The 26,628-nt window shown below is 39.8% G+C and overlaps 1 protein-coding gene across 13 annotated transcripts in view; it reads right to left on the reverse strand.

Annotated features, from left to right (window-relative positions):
• The window catches only part of PAM (peptidylglycine alpha-amidating monooxygenase), a 321,951-nt gene that overhangs the window by 225,241 nt on the left and 70,082 nt on the right, over positions 1 to 26,628 (reverse strand). Inside the window, exon 1 of one of the 13 annotated variants that reach the window (XM_040239732.1) lies at positions 13,164 to 13,249. The exons of the other annotated variants lie outside the window; for them this stretch is intronic. The gene's annotated coding sequence lies outside the window, so the exon portion shown is untranslated. Of the gene's footprint in view, positions 1 to 13,163; positions 13,250 to 26,628 lie in introns of those variants that run through there. 13 annotated transcript variants of the gene reach the window in all.

The raw sequence follows: 26,628 nt of genomic DNA on the forward strand, positions 1-26,628 counted from the left end.
CGATCCCGTCACATCTGCCTTCAGAGACCTCATCTGCTCCTTCCTTCACCTTCCCGCCTCCTGTTGTCCACTGCGCTGCCATTTTGTTGTCACACTAACTGACATTCTCACTGACCAAAAACTAAGCAAGTGGCTCAATTTTTTTCATAGGCTTTTGTTTTAATCTGACAATATAGTTGATGGGACAGTTGATGGGACAGAGAAAACAGTGGCCTAAGTGAAGTGATGTAACTTTAACTTGTTCAGTGACACAGTGTCTCAAAGAAAAGGCTTCACGTCAGGACCGACGGACGCAAAGCCTACGTCCCTGGCCCCGTGCCTGTCTGTCTCCTGCCTGTCTAGAGTTGCTTATATGTCCAGCTGGGCAGTGATTGAGCTTTCCATGACTTAGCACTCCAACTGGTTCGTACAAGAAAGCTGGCATATAATTACAGAATAAAGGGCAGTATATAAGAATAAAAGAAAATGGAGATAATATTTGGAAACAAAGAGAACATGAAAGCCCCTGAAAATACACTGGATTAGCTTGACTTTTGGCGAAGGAAATGACAACCCACTCCAGTGTTCTTGCCTGGAGAATCTCAGGGATGGCAGAGCCTGGTGGGCTGCCGTCTATTGGGTCGCACAGAGTCAGACACAATTGAAGCAACTTAGCAGCAGTGGCTTGACTTTGTCCTAGATGTGAGTAAGGGTTAGTGTCAAGCCTGCCTTAAGAGGATGCTAGCTAGCTCCAATAGTATCTTAGTATTCCTGTTTAAAAGGAATTACTGTATAGCCCTGAAATAATTAACTCAGGGTTAGACACAAAGTAGAACTCAAATGCCAGGACACAGAAAAGTTTGGAAAGTCGTGATCATGGTTAATTTCGACATTTCCCAATTCTTCAAGCTACAGAGAACTGCAAAAAAAGAGGGAACAGCTGCTGATAATCTTTAAAGCTTGGGTTTCAATGGGATGTAGGACTTTGGTACCCCTGGTTACTAAGATGAAAAAGAAAAGGCAAATGGCTGGAAGAAGGTGTAGTGTACATGAGAGGGGGACAGTGAGGAAGAGAATGGTTCTATTTTAAGAAGGATAATACCATAGCAGAATGCCATGAAATTCACGTAGCATCTTAACAGATTTTAAAAATTCTACCACCTGAGCACTGTAGTAAATTTTTTCTACTTAAGAGAAGTACGATATGGGAAAAGAGTCATCGTTTTTGTTAGATATTTGCCGTGTGCCAACAATGATATCCAGGGAAACACACAAACCACATCCACAGAGTTAAAAATGGTATGAAATACAGTTGTATTATACATAACATCACAATACAAACATTTATCTTCTGTATTGATAAATATATTTCTATTCACACACATATATATGTGCATGTTTGGGCAATTATAGGCTTACCCTGTTTTACCATGATTTGCAGATAATTTTTTACAGATTGAAAGCTTGTGGCAACCCTGTATCCAGCAAACCTATCAGCACCATTTTTCCAACAGCATTTGCTCACTTTGAGTGTCTGTGTCACATTTCAATCATTCCTGTAATATTTCAAGCTTTTTATTATTAATTATTGTATTTGTTATGATGATCTATGATCAGTAATCTTCTTTAGCATATCAAACTCATGTTTTTATTAAGGAAAATGATAGGATACCAAAAGAGGAACTCCCCAGGTCATTAGGTGCCCAATATGCTACTGGAGATCAGTGGAGAAATAACTCCAGAAAGAATGAAGGGATGGAGCCAAAGCAAAAACAATACCCAGTTGTGGATGCGACTGGTGACAGAAGCAAGATCCAACGCTGGTAAAGAACAATATTTAATAGAAGCCTGGAATGTCAGGTCCATGAATCAAGGCAAATTGGAAGTGGTCAAACAAGAGATGGCAAGAGTGAATGTCAACATTCTAGGAATCAGCAAACTAAAATGGACTGGAATGGGTGAATTTAACTCAGATGACCATTATATTTACTACTGCAGGCAGGAATCCCTCAGAAGAAATGGAGTAGCCATCATGGTCAACAAGAGTCTGAAATGCAGTACTTGGATGCAATCTCAAAAATGACAGAATGATCTCTGTTCATCTCCAAGGCAAAGCATTCAATATCACAGTTATCCAAGTCTATGCCCCAACCAGTAATGCTGAAGACACTGAACTCGAACGGTTTTATGAAGACCTACAAGACCTTTTACAACTAACACCCCCAAAAGATCTCCTTTTCATTCTAGGGGACTGGAATGCAAAAGTAGGAAGTCAAGAAACATCTGGAGTAACAGGCAAATTTGGCCTTGGAATGCGGAATGAAGCAGGGCAAAGACTAATAAAGTTTTGCCAAGAAAATGCACTGGTCATAGGAAACACCTTCTTCCAACAACACAAGAGAAGACTCTACACAAGGACATCACCAGATGGTCAACACCGAAATCAGACTGATTATATTCTTTGCAGCCAAAGATGGAGAAGCTCTGTACAGAGAACAAAAACAAGACCAGGAGCTGACTGTGGCTCAGTTTATGAACTCCTTATTACCAAATTCAGACTCAAATTGAAGAAAGTAGGGAAAACCGCTAGACCATTCAGGTATGACTTAAATCAAATCTCTTATGATTATACAGTGGAGCGAGAAATAGATTTAAGGGCCTAGATCTGATAGAGTGTTTGATGAACTATGGAATGAGGTTCGTGACATTGTACAGGAGACAGGGATCAAGACCACCCCCATGGAGAAGAAATGCAAAAAAGCAAAATGGCTGTCTGGGGAGGCCTTACAAATAGCTGTGAAAAGAAGAGAGGCGAAAAGCCAAGGAGAAAAGGAAAGATATAAGCATCTGAATGCAGAGTTCCAAAGAATAGCAAGAAGAGATAAGAAAGCCTTCTTCAACGATCAATGCAAATAGAGGAAAACAACAGAATGGGAAAGACTAGAGATCTCTTCAAGAAAATTAGAGATACCAAGGGAACATTTCATGCAAAGATGGGCTCGATAAAGGACAGAAATGGTCCGGACCTAACAGAAGCAGAAGATATTAAGAAGAGGTGGCAAGAATACACAGAAGACCTGTACAAAAAAGATCTTCCTGACCCAGATAATCACGATGGTGTGATCACTAATCTAGAGCCAGACATCTTGGAATGTGAAGTCAAGTGGGCCTTAGAAAGCATCACTACAAACAAAGCTAGTGGAGGTGATGGAATTCCAGTTGAGCTATTTCAAATCCTGAAAGATGATGCTGTGAAAGTGCTGCGCTCAATATGCCAGCAAATTTGGGAACTCAGCAGTGGCCGCAGGACTGGAAAAGGTCAGTTTTCATTCCAATTCCAAAGAAAGGCAATGCCAAAAAATGCTCAAACTACCACACAATTGCACTTATCTCACATGCTAGTAAAGTAATGCTCAAAATTCTCCAAGCCAGGCTTCAGCAATAGGTGAACTGTGAACTCCCTGATGTTCAAGCTGGTTTTAGAAAAGGCAGAGGAACCAGAGATCAAATTGCCAACATCCCCTGGATCATGGAAAAAGCAAGAGTTCCAGAAAAACATCTATTTCTGCTTTATTGACTATGCCAAAGCCTTTGACTGTGTGGATCACAATAAACTGTGGACAATTCTTCAAGAGATGGGAATAACAGACCACCTAATCTGCCTCTTGAGAAATCTGTATGCAGGTCAGGAAGCAACAGTTAGAACTGGACATGGAACAACAGACTGGTTCCAAATAGGAAAAGGAGTACATCAAGGCTGTATATTGTCCCCCTGCTTATTTAACTTCTATGCAGAGTATATCCTGAGAAACGCTGGACTGGAAGAAACACAAGCTGGAATCAAGATTGCCAGGAAAAATATAAATAACCTCAGATATGCAGATGACACTACCCTTATGGCAGAAAGTGAAGAGGAACTAAAAAGCCTCTTAATGAAAGTGAAAGAGGAGAGCGAAAAATTTGGCTTAAAGCTCAACATTCAGAAAATGAAGATCATGGCATCCAGTCCCATCACTTCATGGGAAATAGTAGAAACAGTGTCAGAATTTATTTTTGGCGGCTCCAAAATCACTGCAGATGGTGACTGCAGCCATGAAATTAAAAGACGCTTACTCCTTGGAAGAAAAGTTATGACCAACCTAGATAGCATATTCAAAAACAGAGACATTACTTTGCCGACTAAGGCCCGTCTAGTCAAGGCTATGGTTTTTCCAGTGGTCATGTATGGATGTGAGAGTTGGACTGTGAAGAAAGCTGAGCGCCAAAGAATTGATGCTTTTTAACTGTGGTGTTGGAGAAGACTCTTGAGAGTCCCTTGGACTGCAAGGAGATCCAACCAGTCCATTCTGAAGGAGATCAACCCTGGGATTTCTTTGGAAGGAATGATGCTAAAGCTGAAACTCCAGTACTTTGGCCACCTGATGCGAAGAGTTGACTCATTGGAAAAGACTGTGATGTTGGGAGGGATTGGGGGCAGGAGGAGAAGGGGACGACAGAGGATGAGATGGCTGGACGGCATCACTGACTCGATGGACGTGAGTCTGAGTGAACTCCGGGAGATGGTGATGGACAGGGAGGCTTGGCGTGCTGCGATTCATGGGGTCGCAAAGAGTCAGACACGACTGAGTGACTGAACTGAACTGAAGATGCGAGAATTAGGTTCTTTAAAACTTTAATTCAAATTTAAATTGATATCCTTATCTTGTCAACTTTTTAAAATTTATTTTTAATTGGAAGATACTTGCTTTACAATGCTGTGTTGGTTTCTGCCATACATCAGCATGAATCTGCCATAGGTATACATGTCCCCTCCTTCTTGAACCGACCTCCCACCTCCACCCCATCCTACCCCTCTAGTTTGTCACAGAGCAACAGACTGAGCTCCTTATGTTATGAAGAAGATTCCCACTAGCCATCTATTTTACACATGGGAACAAGTGTTTCAGTGCTACTCACTTCAAGTCATTGCACTTTCTCCTTCCCAGCCTGTGCCTACAAGTCTGTCGTCTAGGTCTGTGTCTCTCTATTCCTCCCCAGCAAATAGGTTCCTCAGTACCATTTTTCTGCATTCTATAGGTATGCATTAATAAACATTTGTTTTCTCTTTCTGACTTACTTCACTCAATCAGTGATCTTTAAGTAACCATTGCAAAAAGATCAAGACTCATTGAAGACTCAGATAACGGTTACCATATTTTAGCAATACAGTACTTTTTAAATTAAGTATGTACTTTTTAAAGACATAATGCTATCACACACTTAATAGACTTCAATAAAGTATAAACATCTTTTTATGTACTGGGAAACAAAAAAGTTTGTGTGACTCACTTTATTGTGATATTCACTTTACTGTGGTGGTCTGGAACTGAATCTGCAGTATCTCTGAGGTATGCCTGTACTTATAAACAATTCAGGCTAATTCCCCAAAGATTTAATCCTTGTTGCAATGTGTCCTTTAAAAAGCTGATGGCACTCTTTGTAAAAAAAGAGCTTAATAATGAAGGGTCATGCTTAAAAAGATGTGCATATGAAACTGTATTTTTCTTTCTCACATTAATTCTGCATTTTCCAAATTGAATAATAACCATGATATTTTTAACAAGATAATTTTCACTTTCTTTGCATATAATAAAAATGTCAGAGTCTTAACTTTCCATGCCTACACAATGGATTACAAGGTTATAAAAATGTATTCAATATAAAGGTTTTCATGAGGTTTATAATAAAATGACTAGGAGAAATGAAAGCGAGATTAGAAACCAAAAGAACTAGATTTCACTCCAGACACTACCACAGTTCAGTTATGTGACCTTGATACAATTGAAGAATATCAAGCCTATCGCTTCCAAAAGTCCAAATCCCAACTGATTATATCTGACATGGAAGTTGAAACTTATCCATCCCTGGCCTAGTAAGTTACCTGTGCTGAACTCTCTCTAAACTATAAATCAAGAGAGTTACTTGCATCTGAGTTACTTTGCAAACCCTCTCAGATTACCAAAAAGTCAGAGTCAGAGATCTAATATCTGTTAAAAGCACCTGCCTGCCTGGTAAGTCACTTCAGTTGTGTCCGACTCTGCAAGCCTATGGACTATCAGTTCAGTTCAGTTCAGTCGCTCAGTCGTGTACGGCTCTTTGCTACTCTATGGACTATAGTTGGTCACAGAGAATAGTTCGTCAGGCTCCTCTGTCCATGAGATTCTCCAGTAAAAAATACTGGAGTGGGTTGCCATGCCTTCCTCCACAGGATCTTCCTGACCCAGAGATCGAACCTGTGTCTCTTATGTCTCCTGCGTTGGCAGATGGGTCCTTTACCACTAGCCCACCTGGGAAGCCCTGTTAAAAGCACTGTTCCTATTAAAGCTGTGAGATTCTTTTAGCCTCAGCCTCCATCTTTCTCAAAGCAAAAATACTTAAGTTGCCATGTACTACAATATTCTTAATTAACAGAAGGAGAATATCATTCAGTAAAATGGACAACGTAACAGGGGCAATTGACTGGGCCACAATCTCGGCAACCTTGGCATTTGATGGTGTCAAATGACCAGTTAGGATGAGACATAAGATGATTTAAACACTCCTTATGACGTGAACCTGATTTCTAGCATTAGCAAATGCCCTACAAAGACCTCTGCCACTCAAGCTTAATGATGGACTTTCCAACGTGTCTTCTCATCAGAGGAATTTCCGGTAATAGGCAAGTCATGGAGAAGGACATATGAGTAGTTATGAGTCTGTATCTTAAAATACTCTGAAAAAGTCAATAAACCATGATGAACGTGGCCTTATAACACATTTCAGAGCTGGCATGCCACACCCTGTATAAAGTCCTGAAGTTCAGTACAGTGACAAATTAAGCCACAAGCAGCAGATACTGCAGCTCTCCAACAGAAAGATCTAGCCGAAAGCTAAAAACCACCTCACTCTGGTGACTTCAACCTTTCTAGGGTAAAAGACGAAGAAAGAATGCATAACAAGATTATATTAGTCTTACATGAGAAAACAGGGATGTAGGTATAAATAGTTCTGGGCAGGGGTAATATTCAAAACAACTGTACAACAGCTACTACATAGGTACTGATCAATCAGAATGAAAGCCAGCCACACGACTATGACAGTCACACCAGTGCATCCAGCTAGATATAAGCTCTGATTATACACAGAAATTGACCGAGTAGACGGAAAGAAATTTTTATATATTGCTAGATGTATAAAAAGAAATTTATATATACTGCAGAATATTGAGCTGGTACAATGCCAGAGCCCAGAAAAAAGGACTAATTACTCTTCTCTGGATTCTGAGATTTCTAAAGGTAAAATATACACGAACAATCTGTCTACATTTGAATAAAAGATACGGTATATTCAGAATTATTTCTCACAAGTACAATTTTCTAAAAGCTAAAAACTCCTAACTGCTAATTTTTTCCTCTTTAAAGAATACATAGTAAAGATCCCAAAGGGGCAGCTGTTTATATGAATATATTCTCAAATATATTTTCTAAGTCCAGCTAATGTGATTATTAATAGTAATCATTTAAAGCTTAGTTTTTTCTAATGAAATATATAAAGATCAACTGAAATTGGAATACCTGGAAAATGCTTTGCACACATGACTTTTAGCCAAGTTTGGAGTACCCAACCTCTATCACAAAGATCTCATCTTTCTGTTAGAAAAAACATAGCATGTGCTTTGGTCTCTGAACTGTTACATATCTTGGAGTCTCTAAAATAACTCTATGAGGTATGAGTTTATTATTTGTAAATGCAGTTGATTTACTCATACATATTTCAAGCCTAGGGTGAAATCCATATCTACTTTGGAAATTACATAGCTTCATTCACTTATTTTTAAGTAAAAAGCAAACAAAGAAATGAACAACAGTCAACAACTGAGGTCACAGCTGAAGTCCAAACCCAACCATATGCATTTTTATTTTCACCCACCATGAACTAGGGAACTGAACTTACTAAGAGCCTTCCATATGCCAGACATCATTAGACACGATTCAATCTCATGTAATCCTCACCACCACCATAAGAAGGGTATTTCTAGCCCCATTTCTCAGATGAGAAAACTGAGGCTCAGAAAGGCCTAGTATTAACTTACCCTAGACAGTCAGGGAGTGGATAGTAAATCAGAGCTCCAGTGCTGAAATCAGTGTTCCCTAGGGTGCACTCTCTGGTTTCCACAGCACAGATACAATTGACATTCAAAGTTATGACCAGACACCATCAAGTCAAGGTAAACTCAGAGTCAGTAAAATACATCCAAGAAAAAAGGGTGATAAATAGAACATTTTAGAAAAAAAAAATTGAGAATTTTTCTAAATTATTCAGTGTAGTCTGAGCAGTTTTTATATTAAACTCATAGTGATCTTCCAAAGATATGTAATTTATATTTTACATTCCATTGAATCCTAGATATAGAAAAGTATGCTTCATAAAAACAGACTCGAGATGTTTCAAATTTACAGACATTTTATAAAATTAGTAATATTTATTCAAAATGTTCATTATTGATATTAGGATATAATTTAAAATAAGAGAATAAGAGTAATAGAATATAATCAGGAAGGTGTCTGAAAACAAGTTTACTAATATTTTATCTGTTTTTATTTTCTAAGGCTCATAATGTTTCAACCTACCTATATCATCATTCCAGGGATTAACAGCTGGCTTGTTGAAAGAGGACGGAAAAGAAAAGAACAGACTGGTTCTTGACTTTCACGCCTTTTGTAATGAATTCCAACCGAACAAATTGCCTCAGAACATTTTTAATTATCAAAGGATATATTTAAACTGAGAATATCTCAGCATATTTTTCTTCTAAAAGTAGGGAAAAAAAATTAAGGACATTAAAAGGAGAATTTTTCATGTACCGTTGACTGGGTTAGGAAAGCATCATTACTGTACTCTTAAATTCAGGTACCATCACATTCCCTCAATGACATCAATATCAAAGAAAAAAGACGAAGAGCAGCTGAACTCTTTCAAGACGGAATACTTCCGGCTGAAGCCTTTGGAGTTTCTAATCAGGCCGACAGAAAGAGGTCCAAGGTCTGTGTTTTCCATTCCAAGAGTGTCAGTTACAAGGAAAAACGTGTTCAGGAGCACAGGATTACTAGCTAGAACATTTAGAAACAAATTTGTATCCTCAAGGATTGCAAACAGAGTGCGAACCCCATTACCCCATTACCCCAGGAAAAAGGTTTGAGGCTGATTCTTTAAATGGATTGTAAGAGGTAAAGCAACCACTGGTGCATCTCAAATACGTTCTCTAGAGAGAGCATGAGCAACCCACAGGGCCCTCAAAGGTTTTTTCCCTCTCAAAAAAAAAAAAAAAAAAAAATCCCAAACCTGAGAGTATCCTAGACACCCATTCCTTCTTAGTCCTTTATATCAGAAAGTTAAAACACTACATATTGAGGGGAAATTATTTGTTTAGGAAGCAAATTTCTCATTCTACATACAGTTTAAAAGTTATGGGAAATTTATGGGAAAGTATGAAGAGTATGAGGTTTTCAAGTAAAAATAAATATCTGTTGGGATAGACTTAGAATAACTTTAAACAAAATTCTATGTCATTATTTTAAACCCCTCAGTTCAGTTCAGTTCAGTCACTCAGTCATGTCCAATTCTTTGCGACCCTATGAACCGCAGCACCCCAGGCTTCCCTGTCCATCACCAACTCCCAGGGTCCACCCAAACTCATGTCCATTGATTCGGTGATGCCATCCAACCATCTCATCCTCTGTCATCCCTTTCTCCTCCTGCCCTCAATCTTTCCCAGCATCAGGGTCTTTTCAAATGAGTCAGCCCTTCGCATCAGGTGGCCAAAGTATTGAAGTTTCACCTTCAACATCAGTCCTTCCAATGAACACCCAGGACTGATTTCCTTTAGGATGGACTGGTTGGATTTCCTTGCAGTCCAAGGGACTCTCAAGAGTCTTCTCCAACACCACAGTTCAAAAGTATCGATTCTTCGGCACTCAGCTTTCTTTATAGTTCAACTCTCACATCCATACATGACCACTGGAAAAACTATAGCCTTGACTAGACGGACCTCTGTTGACAAAGTAATGTCTCTGCTTTTTAATATGCTGTCTAGGTTGGTCATAACTTTCCTTCCAAGGAGTAAGCGTCTTTTAATTTCATGGCTACAGTCACCATCTGCAGTGATTTTGGAGCCCAGAAAAATAGTCAGTCACTGTTTCCACTATTTCCCCATCTATTTGCCATGAAGTGATGGGACTAGATGCCATGATCTTAGTTTTCTGAATATTGAGCTTTAAGCCAACTTTTTCACTCTCCTCTTTCACTTTCATCAAGAGGCTCCTTAGTTCCTCTTCACTTTCTGCCATAAGGGTGGTGTCATCTGCATATCTGAGGTGACTGATATTTCTCCCAGCAATCTTGATTCCAGCTTGTGCTTCATCCAGCCCAGTGTTTCTCATGATGTACTCTGCATATAAGTTAAATAAGCAGGTTGACAATATACAGCCTTGATGTACTCCTTTTCCTATCTGGAACCAGTCTCTTGTTCCATGTCCAGTTCTAACTGTTGCTTCCTGACCTGCATACAGGTTGCTCAAGAGGCAGGTCAGGTGATCTGGTATTCCCATCTCTTTCAGAATTTTCCACAGTTTATTTGATTTGGGTAACATTTACTTTCCCACCGCAAGCATAGATCTAAAACTCGAAATCCTGAAGGAAAGATGACTTTATTAGAGAATCCAAAACCACTCATGTCTAAAGAGATCCACTACCCAAAATTTCTTCTAAGGAAATTTCTGAAAGGAATTGTTTGATGAAGAGAATAAAACTATAAGCCAATCAATGCACATATATGAAAATGGCTTAAATTAAGGTTCTTTTTCTTCCTGGTCATTTCCACACAAGGCTGACACATTACAGGTCAGGAGTCAGCAGGTCTGCCATTGAGCACTGATGCTCAGTAAAAAGGCATTTCCTCTCCAGTTGCAAGTCTTTTCCATCTTACAACATCCTCACAGGCCGGTCCTCAAACTGGGGACCGACCTCAGGAGTGGATGACTTCCTATTTCCTGACCATTCAGTATCCTTCAGGGTCTCCTGAAGTCTAATTTGGCATCTAGACATGGGTCTTTAGATCTTGCAACAATATGCTAACTACATGGGTTAAAACACAAAAATGTCTAGAGAGAATCCTTACTCCAGAAAGTTTACATTCCTTGCGACGAAAAAAATGAGGTCAAAGGAGCTCGTGAATTTTTAAGTGATTTATTTCTGTGCTCATAGAACTAATTAAGAAACGCTGTCACCTGTATTTAACACTGCTTTGAAGCCTCTTTCTTTACCTCACTGGGGGAAAAAATAATTCTTAGCAAGTATTAAGCAGGAAGCACAAAAATTTCACAAATGGAGTGGTTATTATAAAAGAACAAAAAGAATAACAGGAAAAGTCACCAGATGCCAGCTATCACAGTTGCACATGCTACCAATTAATTATACTAAGCTTTTTAATATTGTAAGCACTGGGGAAATATTTAAAGACAAAAACTTGGAGATGCTACTTTTGGTGTGAGGGGTTTAAACACATAATGACTATTTCAGGGACTATTACAAATGAAAACTTCCATTTGTACACCAAATGAATAAAATAAAGCCACAGAGCTATAAAATTTACATTATAAAAGCCTATTCTCTATAGGTTTATTAAAATGTTACATGAATAAATACTGTGCTATGCTTAGTTGCTCAGTTGTGTCTGACTCTTTTGAGACCCCATGGACTGTATACCCCAGGCTCCTCTGTCTATGGAATTCTCCAGTGAAGAATATTGGCGTGGGTTGCCATGCCCTTATCCAGGGGATCTTCCGAATCCAGGGATTGAACCCATGTCTCCTGCATTGCAGGCAGATTTTTTTTTTTTTTTTTACCATCAGAGCCAAATACTACAGATTTGGAAGTGTTTGCAGAATCCTGCTCCAATGGGATATTTCTTTCATTTCATATACCAAGCTAGACTAACCTAGACAGCATATTAAAAAGCAGAGACATCACTTTGCCAACAAAAGCTCATCTAGTAAAAGCTATGGTTTTTCCAGTAGTCATGTATGGATGTGAGAGTTGGATTATAAAGAAAGCTGAGCACCAAAGAATTGATGCTTTTGAACTGTGGTGCTGGAGAAGACTCTTGAGTGTCCCTTGGACTGCAAGGAGATCCAACCTGTCCATTCAAAAGGAAATCAGTCTTGAATATTCATTGGAAGGACTGATGCTGAAGCTGAAGCTCCAATACTTTGGCCACCTGACTCGAAGAACTGACTCATTAGAAAAGACCCTGATGCTGGGAAAGATTGAAGGCAGGAGAAGATGGGGATGACAGAGGATGAGATGGTTGGATGGCATCACTGACTCGATGGACATGAGTTTGAGAAAACTCTGGGAGTTGGTGATGGACAGGGAGGCCTGGCGTGCTGCCGTCCATGGGGTCGCAAAGAGTTGGACACGACTGAGCGACTGAACTGAACTGAAATGAACTATGCTCATGAACACTTGCTTCTGATTTTTCCTAAATATTTATGAATAACAGAGTCTCTCATTCGACAGCAATGTTCTTGGCACAGCTCTTCTTCCAGATGCAGCATCCAGTATGGTCTTGAATTAAGGATCAAGTGGCATCCTGGGTGCTGCTTCCCTCAACCATCTGCTCGCTTTGTGGGGTTTTAACAAACCAAATGTCATTTTAAATGTTTCCAGGGCTCCTAACCACAATAAAATAACTGTTAAGTAAAATTAACTTAAGGCTTAGTAAACTAGAAACACACACAAAAGAGAGAGAATAATGAAAGCTCATTCTTCCTTAGGAGAGAAGGAGGTGGAACTGATATCTCTTGCATGGTCAGAGTCTATCCGAGATACAGTCAGTCCCTTTCTGTGGCTGTGTTATCACAAGGCCAGAAACTGCTTTACAAATTAAACGTTAGACAGGTCCATTAAAAGTGAGTGAGCATGGGATCTTAGGGTTTATAGTAAACTTAACCTCAGGACCACCAGAGTTCAGAGATTCCTTCTAGGTTATTTTCCATTTCATCCTTCATACCCATTTTTCGGAAAACAGGCCCGTGGGAAAGAGAGGATCCAAACTCTATAAATCTTAGTCCAGGGTGCCCTAAGATTACTTGATTTTAATTGCTCACCCTGACTGTAGCTTGACATCTGCTCCAGTGTTCCTTCCAGGAAGCAAGTCACAGATGCAAGAAGGCTGAACCAATCCGTTGCTCAGTCTTGCGTGTCTAATTACTTCCCACCCAAGGTCAATATGACAATCAGATACTCAAAATGAAACCTATTAAGGAGAAAAAATATTTTAACCTCAGATTAGTACTTTTTAATATTGGGGGTGTAATATACCATTCATCCCTACTTTGTTTTAAAAAATTATTTTAATTCTCTTGTAACTTTTCTTCCTTCGAGTGTAGTAGGACTTTATAGCAATTTGTGACTCTATTTCAACTCAGCATTGCTAAGCAAACATTGTTATTTTATTCGTGCCTATAACAAACTGTGATACTGTTAAAATTCTCCGCTTTGGTGATAAAATTTTTAAATGTGGAGGATCTAGGAATTCTTCTGAGTAGCTTTTTTTTTTTTTTTTTTCATTATATCTACTACTGTGGGCAAGAATCCCTTAGAAGAAAGTAGCTTTTAAAAAATATTTTCTCTGTCTTCTCTGTGACTCTAACCTCCATTCAATTCTTCTCTTCCTCAATTTTTCTATTTCAAAGAGATAACTTTTGAGAATGTTTTGGTTCTAAATATTGTACAATTCTACAAAAATAACTTCTATCACATCTATTTGGAAAATTTTAAATATTTATTATTCAGAAATTTTGTAAGATTGGCAGTGGGAAAAGAGCAAGCAATTGGTTAGGAGGAAACCATAAATTTGGATTTCTAGTGTTATCCTCAAATTCCATTACATATCCAGGCACCATACTTTGTAACCATGTTAACAGGAGTCTAACGAATTTAATGTAAACATTTATAATATGTTGCAGTTTTGTAATCTAACTTTGGCATTTAGATTTTAATAGTCCAGGATTCTTTAAAAATCTAAGTGATGCTCTGTTTCTCTTCATTTGAAAGAACTTGGTGTTAATATCCATTTGAGAATTCATTAATCTTGAGGCTTAGAACCTAATCTGGCCTCCCATCAAACTGTACTATAAAGAACTGAGAATTTGAAATGATATTGTACAAAGAACACTGGTAACATGTTTATCTTCTTTATAAAGTTTTCTAATCCCATCCCTTTATTCCCATAACTTTAGACACCGCTACTGCCGCTGCTGCTGCTAAATCACTTCAGTCGTGGCCAACTCTTAGCGACCCCATGGACTGTAGCCTACCAGGCTCCTCGATCCGTGGGATTTTCCAGGCAAGAGTGCTGGAGTGGGTTGCCATTTCCTTCTCTAATGCATGAAAGTGAAAAGTGAAAGTGAAGTCGCTCAGTCGTGTCTGACTCTTAGCAACCCCATGGACTGCAGCCCACCAGGCTCCTCTGCCCCTGGGATTCTCCAGGCAAGAGCACTGGAGGGGGGTGCCATTGCCTTCTCCGAGACACCGCTACTATCATTGCCTCTTTGGGCTCTATCAACACTCTTAGGTTAGATACCCCTAATTATCAAAAACAGTACAAATTAAACCACTAAACCCTTTGGGCAGCTTGGAGTTAGCTCTCCTGGGGAGCCAGGGTTATAATCACGTAAGTTACTGAGCCTCAATCCTCCTCGTTCTTGCCTGCCTAAGGAAATGGATCCAGCCTACCTTTACCTGCTGGAGAATGGGAAGTCAGGCACTGCCTTCCAGGACCAAACCACGGCCCACCTCAGTTTTATCTGCCACATCCCAATTCCTCATACCTATGCCACTGTTTTGGGCTTCCCTGGTAGCTCAGCAAGTTAAAAAAAAAAAAATCTGCATGCAATGCAGGAGAACCCAGTTCAATTCCTGGGTCAGGAAGATCCCCTGGAGAAAGGATAGGCTACCCACTCCAGTATTCTTGGGCTTCCCTGGTGGCTCAGATGGTAAAGAATCCGCCAGCAATGTGGGAGACCTGGGTTCAATCCCTGGGTTGGGAAGATCCCCTGGAAGAGGGCATGGCAACCCACTCCCGTATTCTTGCCTGGAGAATTCCCTGGACAGAGGAGCCTGGTAGGAGTCCATGGGGTTGCAAAAAGTCCAACGTGACTGAGCAACTAAGCGCAGCACAGCAGACCACTGCTTCAGTTTCTGTTCTTACCCTCACTCTCTAGGGCCAGTCTGCCTTTCGAATTTGGAAGTAAGCAACACTGAGAATGAACTTTTAAGAGTTTAGGGGACTGAGGAGAAAAAGAATGCCAAAAATAATCAACATTAAATCAGAATGGCCCAAAATGAATTCAAACAAGCAAAACCGTGACTGGTCAACTATGTCAATGGCATTGGGATAGTACAGAACGGAAGGGACCTCACAAGCAATGCAGAAAATGATCAGCCCTCCCTTATCTTACACTTCTTAACAAACTTAATACTTCATGTTTTAAAACCATTTATTTATTTGACTATGCCAGGTCTCAGCTGGTTGGGGCATGAGAACTCTTAAGTTACAGCATGTGGGATCTATGAATAATTTCCTTACTAGGGATCAAACCTAGGCCCCCTGCATTGGGAGCATGGAGTCTTAGCCACTGTACCATCAGGGAAGTCCAAATATTTCATTTTTTAAGATAAGCATTATTCCAACTTCTTACGTCTCTTCTCCTTCCTTCAATCTTTCCACCTCGTTTAATGCAAGACATTTTAGTGTCATGCATTTTAATTATATTATATTCCAATACCGGTGTCACCTAACACAGCAGATCATACATGGCCAATCACTCTTTTAACTTTTAGACAGGATATAACAAAAGAATCTGTTTCAAGCACCATCACTCTTAATTTGCTCTCTGCATCCCTGGATAAATTAGCTGACCACCAGGGTGACAGGAGACAGTAAAATAACCGTTCAAGACTTGTAACAAACACAAGAATTTTAAATAAGAAAGAACCAAGGAAAAATTTTAATGAATACTCAAAAGTATACTAACATATCTCTATACAAAAAGGATTTTAAAAAGTAGATGAATTTTTAATTGATTAAACAGAAAAACATGTAGCATGCTGAAGCACAAACTCAAGGGTTCTGTGTAACTAATATTTATGAAGTGTTAACTATGTGCCAAGAACTGTCTAGATGTGTAAGCTTCACACAGTCACTGCCAGATTTGAAAAAAGAAAGAAACTAAGAAGGGTCATTTGAAGAAATGGCAGCAGCTAATTTAAAAAAAAAGAAAAAAGGAAGGACAAAGAAAAATGTGATGCAATTTTTAAAAGACTTTTAAAAGGAAAAAGAAAAATCAAAAAATCTCAAACGTATTTCATGAAACAAAAATATTTAAGGAAGCAAAATAATAGTTTACACATATAAACCAGCCTCTGTTACTGGGCTTAGACCAGCTTCCTAATGTAGCACCTCTCGAGAACTTTTAGCCCTTATGTACCATTATATATTTTTTTGCTTTGCTTTATTTTTGAGTGTGCTTTATTTCTAATGCGCACCTTAGATATACAGTTTGATGAGTAACCACCGTATCAGCAAGCAATTTCCACTCCAATCAATCTCCACATCCGCATGGGCAACCTCTATTCTTATTTCTTTCAACAGATGTCAGCTCTTCCCTATATTTAACTGTTTACATGCATTTCTCATGTCTGCTCAGATAGACTATTAGCCCCTTTTCACCAGCAACGTTGTTTTCAGAATTGGTAGGGACTCTAGAACTTTTAACCCAGTTCCCTCCTTTCCCACAAGGAAATAAAGAAACCAGAGAAAGTTCGTGTAAGACCTGGGACTGAGACAGGGAAACACCCTCTCAGACCTGTGCACCTTCTATCATATTTGGAGGAGGAGGTTCAGTTTTGCACATCTCATTCCATACCTAGTCCAGGTGTTCAGAAATCCTTTTATTGGAAAAAAAAATTAATGAAGGGAAACTTGTGTTCCACTTGGGAATATTCTTCCTTACCTGTCTCTCAGCTGCCCATTGGCCTTCAGAATAGACATAGGCAAAAAGTGAAAGAAAGTGAATTCGCTCAGTCATGTCCAACTCTTTGCAACCCCAAGGACTGTAGCCTGCCAGGCTCCTCTGTCCATGGGATCTTCCAGGCAAGAGTGCTGGAGTGAGTTGCCATTACCTTCTCAAGGGGATCTTCCTGACCCAGGGGTCGAACCCAGGTCTCCCGCATTGTGGGCAGACACGTTACCCTCTGAGCCACCAGGGAAGCCCATAGACACAGGTTAGAGGGGCACAGAGTGGCATGAGGTGGCAGGAGCTGACGGGCAAACCTGGCAGGCAGTCTGTACCAGCAGTGGGAGCTGTGCCAGGGAAGCTGAGTATAAACAGGCTCTCCCCACCCAGCCTCTCTGGACTGTAAATGCCCTTGTCAGCTCCTTGACCCCTTTTTATTTTAATGTCTCCCCTGGAGGCTGTCTTTCTCAGCCTCTGTGGCCCGTTTCTTGGGTTTAATCCAGTGGGGTTGGGGGTAGAGGGGACACTTAACTCTTTACACTCAGGGCAATTCTAGGAGCTGCGTGGGTTGAAACAGCGCTGGAACTGCACTCGTCTGGAGTCAGTCTGTCTAGAGGAACCCCAACCCTTCTACTGATTTAAGTGAGTTATTTTAGGTAGTTTCCTCATTTGCAAAATAAGCTGAGGAGGAAATGAGGATGTATTTTGAAAAGTGTCAGACACACAGTAGTGAAGTAAAGTGAAAGTCGCTCAGTCGTGTCCAACTCTTTGCAACCCCATGGACTATACAGGCCATGGAATTCTCCAGGCCAGAATACTGGGCTGAGCAGCCTTTCCCTTCTCCAGGGGATCTTCCCAACCCAGGGATCGAACCCAGGTCTCCTGCACTGCAGGAGGATTCTTTACCAGCTGAGCCACCAGGGAAGCCCAGACACACAGTAAGTACTCAATAAATGTTAGTTACTATCCAAATGACACTGGATAAAGTTCTCTAGGGATCCATATTATATCAGTTCAGTTCAGTCGCTCAGTCGTGTCCAACTCCTTTCGACCCCATGAACCGCAAACACCCCAGGCCTCCCTGTCCATCACCAACTCCTGGAGTCCACGCAAACTCACGTTCTTGAGTCAGTGATGCCATCCAACCATCTCATCCTCTGTCGTCCCCTTCTCCTCCTGCCTTCAATCTTTCCCAGCATCAGGGTCTTTTCAAATGAGTCAACTCTTTGCATCAGGTGGCCAAAGTATTGGGAGTTTCAGCTTCAAAATCAGTCCTTCCAATGAACACCCAGGACTAATGTTCTTTAGGATGGACTGGTTGGATCTCCTTGCAGTCCACAGGACTCTCAAGAGTCTTCTCCAACACCACAGTTCAAAAGCATCAATTCTATTCGTATTAAACAATCATAATATAAGAAGGGTGTATACGAATGCAAAACTATACAGCAAATGTTGACACAATAAAACTGTCACAGAAAGAAGAAACAGGTTGGGGAAAAAGACACAGAAAGTTAGAGCAGGAGAACCGAGTGAATGAGCATATATATTTATGTGCTGGTCATCAGGGGCTCCTCTTGATTTGGGAACTCCCTTATTGGGACTTCTGCAGTGCCCTGTTTATGGGACACATCCTAGTCTGTGGTATGAAAATTAGTCGTATCCCTCCCCTCAGGAGAATGTAGACATCTTAGGATAAATGTTTACCATATAAACTGAAATGCATTTCAAATAAAGTTAAAACTCTTTCTTCCCAACCCCATTCCTTACCTTGAAAAGTTCCAAGCTTAAATAGAGGTGATTACATATTCAAACAAAATAAGAAGCTAATTCAAAGTTTATCTTTAGAGATTTCTGGCACTAGGAGATGATACATTTCTATACATTCGTAATTATTTTCCTTCTTTGCTGTTGGTTCACCTTCAAAATTCATCCTATTTTTCACTTCACGTAAAATGATAAGCTTCATATATTTATCTTAAAATTCTTGCCAAAGTCCCAAGTCGCTCCTGCCCTTTACCATAACTGTGTTTCCAAAGAAACCAAAGGCAGTGAGTGCATTCCAGTGTTCTTCAGAATGTTTCTGAATCTAATTCCTTCATTCTTTGTTCTAACATTCTGGAAGGAACAGTCGTATTCATTCAGTGTCCCGCATAAGTACTCCATAGCAGGTTTTGCATCTTGTCAGTCATAACTATGTATCCATTTGGACAGAAAAGTTTTCCATTAATTAATTATATAGACAATGCATGTTTTATGCATAATAAATGTGTATTCCTCATAACTCTAGACTATATGTTTGCACAAGTACACATTTCAAAACATATTTCTAGGATAAATAAAATAATTCTCTCTTCTTGTTAAAAAGCCATTCTTTCCATGTTTCCAATATCCTGAATGTATGCTTTTTCACAAAATAATCAACCCACATTCACTTACTTGCAACAAAACTGAATGAACCTAAATTTCTATCTAATTCTTATCCTGATATTTAAATAAAGAAGTAATTTCCAACAGTAATAAAGAACTATTTCCAAAACTAATAAATATAAAAAATGTTTAAAGTTAGCAAATCCTTCTGTGCTATTTGTGTTGGGTTTGGGGACAGCATAGTACAGCATGTTTATCTGTAATTAGTATTTGCACTAGGAGAAGGCAGTGGCACCCACTCCAGTCCTCTCGCTTGGAGACTCCCATGGATGGAGGAGCCTGGTGGGCTGTGGTCCATGGGGTCGCAAAGAGTCGGACACGACTAAGCGACTTCGCTTTCACTTTTCACTTTCATGCACTGGAGAAGGAAATGGCAACCCACTCCCATGTTCTTGCCTGGAGAATCCCAGGGACGGGGAAGGCTGGTGGGCTGCCGTCTATGGGGTCGCACAGAGTTGGACACAACTGAAGCGACTTAGCAGCAGCAGCAGTACTTGTACTGATGGTTCAAAACACAGGACCCCGATCTGAAATAATCTCTAACAACCTCACTATGCCCTATCAGCTAAGTTTGTCTAGAAATGTCAACTTTTTAAGATGAGTGATTTATGTTACGCTTTAAATATTTTAATCAGAGCAAGGGAATAGTAGATTCCAAAAATATTTATGAGTATTTCATTAAGTTGCATAGCAACTTCATGCAAATTCTTATATATTGTATGTAATTTTTTTCATAAATCATCTGATGGCTTCAGCAAGAGAAATATATGCCATTTAAAGTGGCCCATGTGATGACTAGGAAACTCTGCTGCGACCAGTCACTAAGTCAACTGAAGGCAGATGGTGCCGATGTGTTCAGCTGAAAGAAGTGTTGATCACAAAGTATCTGCCAATCAAACACTTGGGAAAGAAATGAGCTCCATCTGTGTTTTAATTACTCCAGCAAAACCATCCAGGGTAACTGCCAGAGCTGCACATTTTCATAGAGTACAAAAGACATAACATGTACTTTCTTTCATAAGTGAAAGGAGAAATTTCCATATACAGTACTGGCCAGAAAACAAAACAAATCAAAAAAGAGTACTGTCAATTTAGAATATAATCTAGTGACAACATGAATATTCTCTCCAAAATATTATTTTGCCACAGTTCTATGTATACTCTTTCTCGAAGGCAGTTCTAGTATATTAAAGGATTATATACACGAAAGTTAAGATGTGAAATTTAAAGTTAAAATACTATTCAAATATTTTGGGCACCTAAATATTTTAGACAACTAAATACTTGGCTTCCCTGATGGCTCAGATGGTAAAGTGTCTGCTTGCAATGTGGGAGGCCTGGGTTTGATCCATGAGTTGGGAAGATCCCCGGGAAAAGAGAATGGCTAACCACTCTGGTATTCTTGCCTAGAGAAACTCCATGGAGAGGAGCCTGGTGGGCTACAGTCCATGGGATCGCAAAGAGTCAGACGTGACTGAGTGACTAAGCACAATAGTGACCCCACACAAATTTAATAAAGTTAAAAAAGTTACAAATTTATAAATATGCAATTTTATATTTTACTTGATAATCACACAGTACTATATTTATCAATACATTCTTATATCATTATAAGCACTTATTTCACTAAAAGGAATAAAGAACTTCAGAACTTTTCTAGCAATGGGCACCCAGTTCCATTTTCTCTCAAATGATACTGGGTGCTTTCACTGTTGGTCTACTTTGTTTTCCTGTTTGCTATTGTTATCATAAACGAATTTATTCTAAGACTCACCTTATTTCATCACTGAAATGGAAAATGTAAGAATACAAACATAACAAAGTTGGCACTTCTACTCTGGAGGTTTTGGGAGAAGCTGGACATGTCTGAGCGACTGAGCTGAACTGAACTTATGACTGGGACTTGCAAGTGAGCAGAAAGGAATAAAGCTCTCCTTTGTCTTCGGTGTCTCACCAGCAACAAATTTCTGGCAGGAAGGATTACTGAGTAAGTTAAGAGATTCATACCAAGTTCAACGTTTTAGTTATGTTTTGAAACTTGAGAAAAGCTATGAGCATACACAAATGCTGATGATATCAAGATTTATGAGCACTAAACAGAATGGGAAAGACTAAAAGCAATAACATGGGAAAGACTAGAGATCCCTTCAAGAAAGTTAGAGATACCAAGGGACCATTTCATGCAAAGATGGGCTCAATAGAGGACAGAAATGGTATGGACCTAGCAGAAGCAGAAGATATTAAGAAGAGGTGGCAAGAATACACAGAACTATACAAAAAAGATCTTCATGATCCAGATAACCATGTTGGTGTGATCACTAACCTAGATCCAGACATCCTGGAATGTGAAGTCAAGTGGGCCTTAGAAAGCATCACTATGAACAAAGCTAGCGGAGGTGATGGAATTCAGTTGAGCTATTTCAAATCCTAAAAGATGATGTTGTGAAAGTGCTGCACTCAAAATGCCAGGAAACTGGGAAAACTCAGAAGTGGCCACAGGACTGGAAAAGGTCAGTTTTCATTCCAATCAGAAAGAAAGGCAATGCCAAAGAATGCTCATACTACTGCACAATTGCACTCATCTTACATGCTAGTAAAGTAATGCTCAAAATTCTCCAAGCAAGTCTTGAACAGTACATGAACCGAGAACTTCCAGATGTTCAAGCTGGATTTAGAAAAGGCAGAGGAACCAGAGATCAAATTGCCAACATCCTCTGGATCATCAAAAAAAGCAAGAGAGTTCAAAAAAAAAAAATCTACTTCTGCTTTATTGACTATGCCAAAGCCTTTGACTGTGTGGATCACTATAAACTGTGGAAAATTCTGAAAGAGATGAGAATACCAGACCACTTACTTGCCTCCTGAGAAATCCGCATGCAGGTCAAGAAGCAACAGTTAGAACTGGACATGGAAAAAGAGACTCGCTCCAAATTGGGAAAGAAATACGTCAAGGCTATACATTGTCACCCTGCTTATTTAACTTCTATGCAGAGTACATCATGAGAAACGCTGGGCTGGATGAAGCACAAGCTGGCATCAAGATTGCTGGGAGATATATCAATAACCTCAGATATGCAGATGATACCACCCTTATGGCAGAAAACAAAGAAGAACTGACCAGCCTCTTGGTGAAAGTGAAAGATGAGGGAAAAATTTGGCTTAAAGCTCAACATTGAGAAAAATAAGATCATGGCATCTGGTCCACCACTTCATGGCAAATAGATGGGGAAACAATGGAAACAATGGCAGACTTTATTTTTGGGGGCTCCAAAATCACTGCAGATGGTGACTGCAGCCATGAAATTAAAAGACGCTTGCTCCTTGGAATAAAAGCTCTGACCAACCTAGACAGCATATTAGAAAGCAGAGACATCACTTTGCTGACAAAGGTCCGTCTAGTCAAAGCTATGCTTTTCCAGTAGTTATGTATTGATGTGAGTGTTGGAACATAAAGCTGAGTGTCAAAGAATTGATGCTTTTGAACTGTGGTATTGGAGAAGACACTTGAGAGTCCCTTGGACTATAAGGAGATCCAACCAGTCCATCCTAAAGGATATCAGTCCTGAGTGTTTATTTGAAGGACCAATGCTGAAGCTAAAATTCCAACACTGACTCATTGGAAAAGACCCTGATGCTGGGAAAGATTGAAGGCAGGAGGAGAAGGGGACGACAGTAGGTGAGATGGTTGAATGGCATCGCCAACTCAATGGACATGAGTTTGAGTAAACTCCGAGAGTTGGTGATGGACAGGGAGGCCTGGCGTGCTGCAGTCCACAGGGTCGCAAAGAGTCGGACACGACTGAGCGACTGAACTGAACCCTAAATGTGCATCATAACAAAATTAATTCATTCTTCCAATAAGCGTTTATCAAGTGCTTATTATATGTTGAGAGTTGGAGTATAAAGGTGAATAAAGCAGTCCCTGCCCTAAAGGATCTTAGGGTCTGACCAAGCGTCCAACCCCATAAGTAACTGAATGCTATACAAGGTCACACATAAAATAAGATGTATGAACAAGGTGCATGACTGGTGGCAGAGAGGAGGGAAGAACTAATCTTGTTAGGGGGAGACTCTGAGAGAGATACGTGGGCTTTCACAGGGACAAATAAAGAGGGGAAGAGCGTAGCAAACAGGGCCAGCATGTGGAAAGGCAGGGATGCTTCCCAGTTCATCAGGCTTCCTCACAATACCCACCTCTTGGGAATGGTGATTGACAGGGTCAAATGCTCCCAAGAGGTTATTTGGGATATGGTCTGAAAAGGGCATTTTATGTTGAGTCATTTGATGGTGATTAGTGACTTTTTACGCAACAGTTAGGTTTGGCTCGGGTTGAAAAGAGTGAATGAGAGGATGGAAAGTGAAGATGTGGGCAGCAGTATAACTGAGTGAGAAGCGAAGAAGTAGGTAGCAGTTCAGCAGTGGAGAGATCAGAGGAGACGGGGAAGGATGAGGGAGAGGTGGGATCTTTCCTTTTCTCAACTGCATGACTGCATTATCCATTTGATGCTGTCTCCACAATCTGATCAATGATTCTTTCATGCACTGTTATTAACTGTCTGTCCATCTGTCTACACTCTCAGCTATGAGAGTAAACTTCAATCTGCAGTTTAAAGAACTTCAATGGCACTTTATTTTCCACTGAAGTAAATATAGACACTTTGGCCTAGGATTTAAGGGCATCTTCAACAATGCCCTACCCTCACCATCCAGTCTTTTCTCCTTCTAGTTAATTTCAGTTTAGGAAGAAGTAGTGGTCTTATGCCCCCAAACACCCATCATTATTCTTATCAAATCATTACAACCCTTGTAGTACTAATAAATTCAATTACTCATCTATTCAACAAGTAGTTACCATACTATAGATAAATACTTATACATAGTAACAAGTAGTTACTACTCACACTATACATACTATCACCTAATATGTGCTAAGCATTGTTTTTAAAGCTATAGATAAAGCAGTGAATAAAACAAAGGTTCTTGCCCTCAGGAAAATTATGCTCTGATGGAGAAAGACAGAAAACAAATTCGATTAAAAAACTAAGATCATGGTATTCTTCATGGCAAATAGAAGAGGGGAAAGTGGAAGCAGTGACAGACTTTATTTTTGAGGGGCTCCAAAATCACTGTAGATAGTAACTTCAGCCATGAAATTAAAAGATGCTTGCTCCCTGGAAGGAAAGCTATGACAAACCTAGACAGTGTATTAAAAAGCAAAGAGATCAATTCGCTGCCAAAGGTCTGTAAGTCAAAACTATAGTTTTTCCAGTAGTCATGTACAGATGTGAGAGTTGGACCATAAAGAAGGCTGAGTGCCAAAGAAGTGATGCTTTCAAGTTGGGATGCTACAGAAGACTCTTGAGTCCCTTGGACAGCAAGGAGATCAAACCAGTCCATCCTAAAGGAAATCAACCCTGAATATTCATCAGAAGGACTGAGGCTAAAGCTGAAGCTCTAATACTTTGGCCACCTATTGTGAAGAGCCGACTCACTGGAAAAGACCCTACTTCTGGCAAAGACTGAGGGAAAAAGGAGAAGGGGGCAACAGAGGATGACATGGCTAGATAACATCACCACCTCAATGGATACGAATTTGAGCAAATTCTGACAGATATTGGAGGATGGGGGATGGCATGCTGTAGTTCTTGAGGTTGCAAGGAGTCAGGCACAACTTAGCAGCTGAACTACAACAAAGTGAAATATATATCGTTAGATATTAACAAATGCAAAGAAGAAGGAAAAGGCAAGAAAAGGAGTTAGGGATTGTTGGTGTGCTGTTGAGCAAAGTAGCCTCCTAATTTTAAACAAGGGATTCAGCACACGCTCCACACAGAAGCAAAAACCTGGAGGAAATGAAAGCACAGGCCCTGGCAGCTACCTGGGGGAAGAGCACTCCAGGTTGGGAAGAGGAAATATAAGATCCAAGTGGGGTACATGTCTGGCTTATGACAGGAAGAATTATGTAGAAATAAAGTCCAAGGGGTAGATGGACATCAGCTTTGTTAGGACTTGACTTTTACTGTGAATAAGATGAGAAGCCATTGGAAGGTTTTGAGGAGAGGAGAGACATGACCTGACGTGTGGTTCAAAAATCACTTTGGCCACTATATTGAGATCAGACAGCAGGAGCCTGGCGCCACGTCAACGGCTACTGCAAGAATCTAAGCAAAATCTAACGATGGCTTGGACTTGAATGGGCATAGTGCGGGTGGTGAAAGTGGTCAGAGTCCGGATATATTCTGAATGTAGCACTAACAGAATATGGAGTGGATGAGGAAGAGAAGACAGGATGGCTCCAAAGCTTTTGAGCTGAGCGACTGAAACAGCACTGTCCTACAGGAATATAATGGGAGCCACACATGTAATTTTTAATTTTCTGATAGTCACATTTTAAAAAGTTAAAAGACAAAGATGAAGTCAATTTTTAAAGTATACCTTATTTAGTCCAATAAAAGAAAATATTTCAACAAGTAATACAAAAAATTATTAAGATTTTTTTTTTCAAACTAAGTCTTTGAGATCTATATTTTACATTTTACATAGTACATGTTATTGAGCCAGCCACGCTTAAGTGCTCAACAGCTACATGCAGTCTGTGGCGACCAGGCTGGGATAGTGTAGAACCAGAATGATGAAGCTGTTTTTTCTTTCTTTTTTGTAACAGGGATACTAAATGTAACGGGTATACAAGTCACAGTTTAAATTTTAGTAGTAAGTCATGGAAGGCAATGCAATGTTCACAGAAAATGTTAGTTAGTAAATGATGGTACAACCAAGTAGCTACTGAAAACTAGATTTCCAAAGAATATATAAGGGTATATAAAGCATGTTCATAGTAAAGGGGGTGAGACGGAGTCAGAGAAAGAAAATAATGTACACAAAACTATCTCATGAGTGGTAGTGAGGAATAAAAAATACATGCCCACATATACCTGGAAAAGCATATTTCAAAATGGTAACAGAGTATTTGTCGGGTAACTGATACAGTAAAGACTGTAGGCTGGACATAGGGGAATCATCAGGAGTTTGGGACATGTTGTATTTAAGATGCCTATTAGATAATCCCAAGTGGAAATATGCTGTTTCAAGTCCAAGAGAGAGGATCAGATCAGAAATGTAAATCTGA

This window comes from Oryx dammah, unplaced genomic scaffold (assembly GCF_014754425.2).
Source record: "Oryx dammah isolate SB20612 unplaced genomic scaffold, SCBI_Odam_1.1 HiC_scaffold_5, whole genome shotgun sequence".
Taxonomy (NCBI): domain Eukaryota; kingdom Metazoa; phylum Chordata; class Mammalia; order Artiodactyla; family Bovidae; genus Oryx; species Oryx dammah.